This window comes from Callospermophilus lateralis, chromosome 9 (assembly GCF_048772815.1).
Source record: "Callospermophilus lateralis isolate mCalLat2 chromosome 9, mCalLat2.hap1, whole genome shotgun sequence".
NCBI lineage: Eukaryota > Metazoa > Chordata > Mammalia > Rodentia > Sciuridae > Callospermophilus > Callospermophilus lateralis.
The window spans coordinates 72,995,528-73,006,871 of record NC_135313.1 but is presented as its reverse complement, the minus strand read 5'-3'; the positions used below and the strand labels follow the sequence as shown (position 1 = coordinate 73,006,871).

At 38.4% G+C, this 11,344-nt stretch overlaps 1 pseudogene; it reads right to left on the bottom strand.

The window, feature by feature from the left end:
* Nucleotides 1-7,083: 7,083 nt before the first annotated feature.
* LOC143407550 (U6 snRNA-associated Sm-like protein LSm6 pseudogene) lies at nt 7,084-7,352 on the bottom strand (annotated as a pseudogene).
* Between the last annotated feature and the right edge of the window lie 3,992 nt (nt 7,353-11,344).

The window sequence follows — 11,344 nt, the reverse complement described above, 5'->3', positions numbered from 1 at the left end:
CAGCATGAATTCTCTGTAAGAGCAAACCTACATTCAGCAATTAAAGAGTATGAACAAGTCTCTGCCCACAGCAAGTACTCAAGAAATGAAAAGCAAGAGGTAAACAGCATTCCAAGCAGAGGCCTATTAGAAGTGTGAACCAAACTAGCGTGACTGGTGAACTGTAATCAGTTAGATTATAAACTCTGACTGGAGCAGAAACAAAATATGTTATTGTAAAGATATCAAGGCCTAGGTCATTGTGCAATAAGCAAAAACATTTTGGTGACATCCTATAAATGATACCTTAGGAAGATTAACTAATTGAAAGATTGAAAAGTTTCTAAATATTCCACTGTTTCTACAGTATTCTACAGCTTGAATACTGTAGAAACAGAAATACAGAAGGGAACACAGATAATAGGAATATTAATAGCATAAAATCAACATGACTTGGTTGGTGATAAAAGGAACAGGAGTTTACTACAGTGGTTCCAGAGTTTCCTTGAATAATGTGAAGAATCATACACTCACTAAAATTTACAAAGAACTAAGGCACCCAATGATAAGCTTAAAAATATGTGTGGGTCCCCATTTGGACTGTGATGTAAGAAACTAGAACTAACTTTTTGGATCTGTTAGATTGAAATTAAATTGATTCATATTCTTCATTTATAAAAACATGATATAAAATTTATCCTTTTCTTATTATGTATAATAGTTGTCTATTGCTGTGAAACCAACCAATCACCATAAAACTTCGTATCTTAAGACAGCAAAAATATTTTAAATTTCCATTTCTCTAGGTTAGTTAGGAATTTAGAAACAGCTTAGGCATGGGGTTCTGCCTGCGGATGCTGATGAAAAGTCAAGATGTTGGAGTTGGGCTGGAAAAACCTCTTACAAGGTGGTTCATTCATGTGAATGACAAGCTGGTGTGATTGGTGTTAGAAGGACATAGTTACAAAGCATGTGCTCTTCTATGTGGGACTGCCTGGTTATCCTCACAGAGTGTGAGCCAGCCTCTTCCAGAGTGAATAATCAAAGAGACAGAACCAAGCAGGAGCTCTATTCTTTTATTGGCCTAAACTGGAAGATATATGTCAATTCTTTCTTTACAATAATCTATTCATTAGAAATAAGTCAATATGCCTGGCCTTTTTATTGGTAATGGGGCCCTTGGCGCTTTATGCAGAGGCCTATTTCAAGAACTGTGAATCCAGGTAGCTTGGTGGGAAAACTAATTAGACCACAGCCTCTACCTTTTGGGAGGGCCAAAGAATTGGTGGGCATACTTTATTTTAAAGTTATCATATTATGTGTGTAGATTCCAAATTGAAATATTTGCTTTAAACAATCTAGAAATGTTGATTCTAAGTGTAGTTCCTTGCCTCAAAGGACTTGTATGCAATTCAAATGATTCCAAGTATATTTGTTTCACTCTTTGACAAAAGTAGATGGAATGTGCATATGAAAGTGTTTTCAGGAATGAACATAAAGTGACCAAAATTTGCAGACAACTTGGTGATCAAAACATAGCAGAATAAGATCCCTGACAAATTTTATGTAGAGTCACCATCATCTCACTGCTTTTGAAGATTTTCTATACTGACTTCAACTTTGGACTTCTCCAATGATTCCATCACAAATCACTTTTATGGTTGAGCTTTAATTACGTAAATATTTATTTCATTATGTATCAATTAGCCTTTGTTGCTCACTCGGTAACTTGAAACAAAAACAATTTCTCATTTCTAACATTTCTGTGGATGGTTCAGCTGTTCTGGCCTGGGGTGGTTTTGCTGACGGCTTGATGGTCTAGTTTGGCCTCATTGAAAGATCTGGGCTATAGCAATGTAAGGCCTTGTGTCATCCTGAAAGCCAACTCACTTGGAGCTCTCAGGATTTCCAGTATTGAGAGGGACTGAGTCCCAATGTACAAAGTCACATTGCAAAGGGCTAAGCATGGTTTAGTGATTATTGCTATTTTTATTTGAACACATTTTCTTCACTTTTATCACTCTAAAGTTTAAGGAATACCTGCAGCAAACAATGATGAAACACTGCATGTTGGGAATTCAAGAAAAGTTCCTTGATGGTAAACTTCACAATTTTACCCTGAATTTTCTATGTGGATTAAAATTTATTCTCTTTCTGCATCACCCTTTAACGTGTCTCTCTTCTCTTATACACCAGAAGCAGGTGAAATTTTAAAAAATAAAAAAAAAATGGGCTCACTCAGTTATCAAGTCCATTTAGTGAGCCACAATTCTTGGGTTTATTTACATATGCAAATTAATCAGTTCTCAAGTTTCCTACCTTAAGGATTTAATGCTTATCACATATGACCATTTTTTTTTTTCACTTTCTTGATGATATAGTAATACTGGCAAGTAGTTATGCACACCACTCATTTTGGTGCTCTGTAGCTTATTAATGAGATTGCTCTGGGTTCCACTAAGGATTTTAATTGTGTTATTTTTTCCCTTTTGTTTCCAGTTTGTTTTGGCTAATAAAGTTACCCACAGCTGCTTCAATTCGGTCATTGCTTCTGGGAAAAAAAAAAAAAACATATGGAATGGTTAGAACAGGTGCTTGTTACTTGACCAGCTTCACTGGTTTACAGGAGTGTGACCTGTGGCGCCCGATGCTGGGGCACTAGGCTACAGATGTGTTTGTTAGAATTGGAAAATTGCCTTTCTTATATTACAAGGAGTAATGGTTAATGTTAAAAACTTTTGCTTCCATTTAAGACCATTCCTGATAGATGTGAAGCCACAGGGTGGTAAACTTGGAAACGTCACTAGTATTTAAAGTGCCCACTGAGTAGGGGAGAAAACAAGGGTCCCTCAGCACTCATATTACCATAATGTTGGGCATGTTACTTGTCAACTAAAAAGCACGAAATGGAATTGTTATTGTCCAGGAAAGCCTGCTGTAATGAATTTTTACACCCTTAAAAGAGGCACTTGGAGGAACTGGAGAATATCCAGAGAAAAGCAATTAGGGGAAAAAAATTAATGCTGGGAGTTTTCAGAGGAGTTAAGGCTACTTAACCTAGAGGGGAAAATAAGTCTGAGAGGTTTCTACATTAATGAATTTAAATTATAAAGAAGGTGTTCAGCAGCTGTTCTCCAACTCTACAGAGCACTGAACCAAAGGAAAAAAAAATCTTGATAAGCAACAAGAGATGCATCAGTGAAATGAAACTCCCCAAAATCTTGTCTCTAAGGATGGTTAAACAGTGAATGGTATCAAATCCACTCAGTAAGCATCAAAGAATGAAACAAAAAAAAAAAAATTGACTCTGTGGGTTTTATAGCTTGTGATTCTGCTTCAAGGATGGTAGCTACACTCCTGTTCTTCCTTTATTGAACAAAATTGTTGAGCCCCTACTGTGTCTCAGATTCTGTGTGTCAGAGTGTGAGAGGAAGCATCATCCCTTTCTCCAGGTTTCCGTCAAGATTTAGGAAGTCCAATCCAGAAAGAGATTGGAAATCACTGTGCTTGGCACCCAGTGATTTCCAGTCTCTTTCTGGATTAAACATTTCTCTGACTTTCTACTCCAAAACAAACTCAGAATGTATGCCTACAAGCTCAAATGTAAAGTATGCCAAGAAGAATTTGCAAGGCACTGCCCTATGGGAATATTAGAATTTATGCTTCCATCAAATAAATACAGAGAAAAGAGGGGGTCTTTGTTTTCTTTTTTCTAAAATGCTTATGAACCAGAATAGACTGCCTCACATCTTGGGCTGCATATTTCAATTAATTTTAAAACCCTGAGCTTTGAGGAACAAAACTGCCAATTCCTTGCCCAGGAACATGGTTCACTTCGTAGGTCTGACCAGCAGACGTGTAGGTATTGTTGACCAAATAGATGATGGAGTAAAGAGAGGGCATGGACTCAGATAATTTCTGAGCAGAAATACAGCCAAAATGTGAGAATGTTTATCACAAATCATTAGAATTATGTAAATCAACAAATCTGAAAACACATCATGTTCTCTGTTGAGTAGAGCCATCTTCTATTTTTGAATCAAGAGTATACACCAAAGCAGCATTCATATCGAGTTCTAAATAAAAAAAAAAAAAAAAGATATTTCAAAATCATTTCCAGGAGTTTCAAAAAGCAGACAAATTTTATCAAACTCTTTTATAGATTACTTATCCAGAATTCTAATGTAATTAATATGTTATTACATAATAGGGTTCATGGTGGTAAAAAACGTGATTTTAGTGGTTGAGATTTACTTTTTAATATTTGTTGAGAAAATCACTCTTTCTTTAAAATTTATGCTGAAAATCTTGTTTCTAATTTGGTAAGGAAAATAATTTTACATTAATTTCCTAGATATTTATCACTTGTTTATCAAATAACTACAGGAACTCACTGGAATCTAAAAGTCAGGTATATTCCTTATTCTCAGATAGTTTACAATCTAACAAAGGAACTAAAAGCATTCTGAATCTATGATTTTCACTGTACAAAACAGAATATGATACAAGTGATACAATGAGATTCAGCATTGCAAATGACTAAAACTGACTGAAGGAAAAAGAAAGTTTGGGGAAAGGCAGAATATATTGCCTCACAAACTGTAAATTCCACAGGCATTAGGAGTTCCAGACCCAGCTGGGTCCGGGCATTCAAATCATGTTGTCAGAAATCTGTTTTGGGCTAACTCTTGGCTGCTTTGCCCAGGACTGGCTTAATTCTCAGCAGGCTCTACTACATGCACGCTACTAGTTCTCCACTTATACTCTTCCAGGTTGCCAGCCCCAGAGATAAACAAGCCTTCTCTTAATAGTCCTTGAAACAAACCTGGCCGGTGGCATTTATTTTTTCATTTATTTAACAAATATTTAGTACATACTGAATGTTACAGTATTCTGGGCATAGAGAATACTGTAGTGAACAAAACAGAGCTCCTGTCCCCAAGGAATTCTTGTTTTGGTAGGTAAAACATACACTAAGCAATTTAAGCAATAACTATGCAAAATTATTTATGATGAGGGACATAGAGAAAACTAATGCAGGGTAAGTGACAGCAGCTGTGTCAAGCTGGGTATGGTAGCACATGTCTGTAATTCCAGCAACTCAGGAGGCTATGACAGGAGGCTCACAAGTTCAAGGCCAGCCTTAGCAAGTTAGTGAGGCTCTAAGCAACTTAGTGAGACCCTGTTTCAAAATAAAAAACCAAAAGTGTTTGGGATATAGCTCAGTGGTAAAGTGTCCTTGGGTTAAATGTCGTTCCAAAAAAAAAAAAAAAAAAATGCAGCTGTGTCAACTGTATATTCCCAAAGCATTTTATGAGACTGATTAGATAAGATTGGGACATGTGACCATCTGTATATCAAACACATGCCCTCAATGCCACCTATGTCATTCCAGAGGAGAATATGGAATAAATATCTCTCCAAGAGAAACTCAAGAAGGTTTTACCAGAAGGAAGCATGGCCTGTCAAATGAAGTCCACTGGTTACAAAAGTCAACGTAAAACTTTCTCAGAGGTGCAAGATATTATGTGAACTAGGGATTGATAAAAATCATATGGTCTATGTTATAGTTTGGGTGTAATGTGTGCCCCCTCCCCATCCCACCAAAAAGCTCATGTGTGAGACAATGCAAGAAGATTCAGAGGTGAAACCATTGGCTTGTGAGAGTCTTAACCCAATCAGTGAATTAAATCCCCTGATAGGGATTAACTGAGTGGTAACTGTAGGTGGGTAGAGTGTGGCTGGAGGAGATAGACATTGGGGGCATGGCTTTGTGGAGTCTCTCTACTTTGTGATCCTCACATGTGCTACTACCCTACACCACATGTCATCTACCATGATATTCAGCCTCATCATGAGCCCCGAGGAACTGAGCCTCCTGTCCATAGACTGAGACCTAAAACCATGAGCCCTCAAATAAACTTTTCTTCCTCTACAATTTTGCTACTTGGTCTTTTAGTCATAGCAGGAAAAAAAAAATTATGGACTAAAACATTCCACATTAGAGTGCCACGTGTGAAATGGCTTATGACAGATAACTAAAATTTAAACAAAGATTAGGGAAGGATGTGGAATGTCAGTAAAGAAACGTGGAACAGAGGAGTCCAGTGTTTGCAGGAGTGTGGCAGCAGTAGCTGATTATGAGATTGTAAATAAAGAGGGAGCGGCACTGGAAAGGTCTTCAAATGTTCGTTGTATAGCAAAAGGAGTCGCCAAAAAGTTTAAGAGGGGAATAACATTACCCATATTTACTATAAGAAGATTAAACTTACCAGTGCACAGAACTGGTTCAGAGGAAACAGATATTCTATGGAAACCCCTTGCAATGGTTGAGGTAAGACTTATGGGAATCTGAAATATCATATTGTCAGGATCAAGAAAGATGGAATCAGATATGTTTCTGAAGTTTCCAGTCTTTTTCACTGGGAGAATGCTGCTGACACCATTAGAATACAAAAAGTAGAGGCAAGAACTGAATTGAACAAAAGGGTTGGCAGGGAATTAGTCACATATTATGTAAAGTCAGAGATTTGGCCAAAACCAAGGTACAGTGTTGTGCATCTCACCAATCTCCGAGATTGAAACATTCAGTTAGGTTTTTGTAACTCTTCTCATTTCTGGAGATTTCATTTGAGTCTTAAGATATAATGTCATCTTTCTCTTGATAAGTCCAGCTGACTCCCCCAAATACCAGACCAGTATATCTGGCCACCTACTCTCCCCTTCAGCATCAAGATTTTTCAAATTCAACATCTCTAAAACTGAATTCTAGATATTCCCCTAAACCCACATCTCTTGCAATATCCTCGTCTCACCAAATAGAAGCTTCATTCTTCCAGTTGCTCAGAGGAAAAATAAAGAAGTTATTCTTCAGTCTTCTTTATTTTTTTTTTTTACTTTTGTCTTTTTTATTATTTTTAGTGCTCTATATACTGACACAGAGGTAAAAGAAAATGATTGAAATTTCAATATAAAAACTCTTTGGAATTCAATCCCACAATCTTATATATCTGTTTTATTCACATATCAATGAAAAATCACCAACTAGGATGAAAACAAGACAATTTACATCATGGAAAAAAAGTTCATTAAAAACACATCCAACTATAAAAACAATTGTTTGCTTGGTATCTTCACATCTTTTTTCTTCTGTCTACTTAAGTACAATACATCATTTCCTTGGACAAATATATCCCCATATTTATTTATCAATTGTCAATTTATATATTTTTATGCCTGTTCCAGGGCTATATTCATGTAGCCATCCAGGCAAGCCAAGACTTCTTAATAAACTACTCCAGAATTTAATTTTACCAGAACTGACCATCCATTTGCTTTGAGAAGTCAATTGGTGTTAGCTTCTGTAGGCCCATTTGAACAATTTTGAGAGGCAGAAAATCTGAATTTTAACTCCAGCTCTGAGACCTAAATAGTCATGTGACTTGAGTAACTCACCATTCCATCTCTCATGGGTCCAGATTCCTCAAGTCTCTGTAGAAATGCAGATCTCTCTCTCTCCTGGTGCCCCAGGAGCCTAGCCTCTGTGAACAAACAGTCCTTCATTCTTCTTTCTCTAACACAGTAGAGATAATCCATTATCAAATTCTCTTACATTTTCTATAGTCTATTCTGGTTATTTCATGTAAATTGAATAATAAATATGTGATCTTTTTTATCTGGCTTCTTTTACTTTGCATTTTTTTTGAACGTTCATACCTATTGTAGCAGGTATTAGAAATTTGTTCCTTATTACTGATAGAATAATACATTTTCTCTTTTTCTCTATCCATTTACCCACTGATGAATGTTTGGGTTATTTCTACATTTTGGCTGTCATAAATAGTGCTGCTGTTAACATTCATACACAAATTTTTGTTTGAACACCTGTTTTCAATTTTGGGGGAGTATGCACCTCAGAAAGGAATTTCTGGATCATATGGTAATCCTCTGTTTAATTTTTCAGGGAATTGCCAAACTGATTTCCACAGTGCCCAAACAATTTTACAATCCACCACAAACAAAAAACAAAATTGTACATTTTTTTGCAACAACCATGTCAACATTTATTATTTTTCCTTTTTTTTTTTCTATTGTAGCCATTCAAGTATCCTGGTAGGTATAAGGTGCTAACTTGTGATGTTTTATTTGGTTTCCTCAATGTCTAATGTTTTTCATGTGCTTGTTGGCTATGTCTATCTTTGAAGAATTGTCTATACAAACACATTGTCCAAATTGAGTTGTTTGTCAGTCTTGTGGTCGAGTTATAAGAATTCTTATATATTCCAAACACTAGACCCTTATCAGATATATAATTTTCTTTTTTTTTTCCTTTAATTTTTATTGTTGGTTGTTCAAAACATTACATAGTTCTTGACATATCATATTTCACACTTTGATTTTCTTTTTTTTTTCCTATAATTTTTATTGTTGGTTGTTCAAAACATTACATAGTTCTTGACATATCATATTTACCCCGTATACAGACTGCATCATCACATCGGTTACACATCCACTGTTTTACATATTGCCATACTAGTGTCTGTTGTATTCTGCTGCCTTTCCTATCCTCTACTATCCCCCATCCCCTCCCCTCCCCTCCCATCTTCTCTCTCTACCCCATCTACTGTAATTCATTTCTCCTCCTTGTTTTTTTTCTCCCTTTCCCCTCACTTCCTCTTGTATGTAATTTTGTATAACCATGAGGGTCTCCTTCCATTTCCATGCAATTTCCCTTCTCTCTCATTTTCCCTCCCACCTCCCATCCCTGTTTAATGTTAATCTTCTTCTCATGCTCTTCCTCCCTACTCTGTTCTTAGTTACTCTCCTTATATCAAAGAAAACATTTGGCATTTGTTTTTTAGGGATTGGCTAGCTTCACTTAGCATAATCTGCTCTAATGCCATCCATTTCCATGCAAATTCTATGATTTTGTCGTTTTTTTAATGCAGAGTAATACTCCATTGTGTATAAATGCCACATTTTTTTATCCATTCGTCTATTGAAGGGCATCTAGGTTGGTTCCACAGTCTTGCTATTGTGAATTGTGCTGCTATGAACATCAAAGTAGCAGTGTCCCTGTAGCATGCTCTTTTTAGGTCTTTAGGGAATAGACCGAGAAGGGAATCCCATCCTTGTCGAGATATATAATTTTCAAATATTTTATTCCATCCTTTAGTTTGCATTTTCACTTTCTTGATAATGTTCCTTGATGCATGAATTTTTTAAATTTTGGTGAAATCCAATATATCTATTCTACTCTTTTCATTTGTACTTTTGAAGTCCTTTGTCAAATCCAAGGTTATAAAGATTTACTCCTATGGTTTCCAACATTTTAACAGTTTTAACTCTTTAATTTTACTTCTATAGTTCCTTTTTAGTTTTTTTGGGTTTTTTTTTTGTGTGTGTGTGTGTAAATACTGTAAGGTAGGAGTAAAGATGCGATATTTTATAAGTAATTGCATCTTCCACAAGAATATAAGCTCCAGCAAATCAAGGAAGAATTTTTTTCAGTACTCTATTGCTAGTCTGATAAATAGTGACTTTTACATAGTAGATGTACACCATTTGTGAAATATATTAATTACTTGGCTAAATAATTTTACAAAGAAAAAGTAGCTGAGATGGTATTTAATTAATATATTATTTGTTTCCTTGTTTATATATCATTTTTTATCTCTGGCAAAAAATAACTTAATAAATTTCCCTATAGTTCTATAGCAATATCCCATAAAAAAATAATCTGTTTGGGATCCTCGCGGCCCGCCCAGCGGCTACAGACAGCAGGGAGCCACCGAAAAGTGACCAGCAAGCAAGCAGGGAGAAACGTTGCTGCAGATTCTGTGGAATCCTGCCGCCTGAGCACTCACGGAGCCCCGGGCTGAGTTCGGGATTTCAGACAGGGAAGGAAGCGGCACAGTTCTATTCCCCACAATGGAAACTGCACCAAGGAAACCAGAGGCCACCATCTTGGAGAGCCAAAATAACCACCGCCACTCTCCGACAGATTGCAACAATAAAACAGGTGTGTGTTACTCAGCCCATCTCCCATAAAGCGGGGAATTCGCATAAAATCTCTCCTAGGCTCTCCTGGGGAGGGATTATCAGAGCAAGCCTGCATAAAGACGTGGGGAAAACTAGAGACACCCGACCTTCACTCCCCCTCCCATCAGCAGGAAAAACGAGACCTGTATTGCCAGCGCAGGGGGAGGGGCAAGTGGAAAAAATCAAAACAATAGAGTGCTGGGGCTCTCAATACCCACCCTCCACCCAGCAAACAGCAGGCCCAGAGTATAGTTTGACCTGCCGAGAGGCATCACCTAGGGGAAATCTGGTCTAGCAGGAGAAACCAGGGCTAGCAGGAGAAACCAGGGCATTGGAGTCCGCCCCCAGACGGCGACCCACCGCGTCACTGAGCGGCTAGAGATTGCCCGCCCACCAGCGACAGCTGGCCCATTGCCCCTGCGGCTGGGTGGCTGGAGACCGCAGGCCCGCCGGCAATAGCCGGCCCATTACCCCTGCATTTTGGCGGCTAGAGATCGCCTGCCCACCAGCGACAGCCGGCCCATTGCACCTGCGACTGAGCAGCTGGAAATCGCATGCCCACGGGCGACCGATTGCCCGCCGGCTGCCCTTGCAACTGGGCAGCTGGTGACCACCTGCCCGCAGGCGACAGCCGGCCCATTGCCCCTGAGGCTGGGTGGCTGGAGACCGCACGCCCACCAGCGACAGCCGGCCCACTGCCCCTGCAACTGAGCAGCTAGAGACTGCACGCCAGCCAGCGACCGATCGCCTGCCGGCTGTCTGCGCCACTGGGCAGCTGGAGACCGCCCGGCCAATGGTGTCCAGGTGCTGAAACCAACCAGAGACAGTCAAGTCCCACCCCCCCTTTTGGACACCCCTGCAAGGAGCCTGGGGCCCGCCATAGCAGAAAGGTGACGTCACTGGAGCTCGGCTGTCGTAATTCCTTCCCAGCAGAATCCACTTTAGCAGGCATAGTCTACCAACACAAAGGAGAGACAACAGAGATATAAAAAACCAAAACAAATTTATAGAAGAGACTAGAAACACAGCAATCAAATACAGCTGGAAAGTAGCATGAACATCATGAAAAAACAAGGGAAAAAAGGAGTACAAATAATGCAGGACAGCTTAAATCTACAGGAAGACCTAGAAGCATCAGAAACATGGATAGGGAAAGAACTCAAGGCATACCTAACTCAGATGGAAAGGAATATTAGAGAAGACATGAGACAACAAGTCCAAGCAATAAAAGTATATTTTGAAAATGAATTAAACAAACAAATTCAAAGGGCAAAGAATGAACTTCACCAGGAGATAGAGATCTTAAAAAAAAAATCAAACAGTA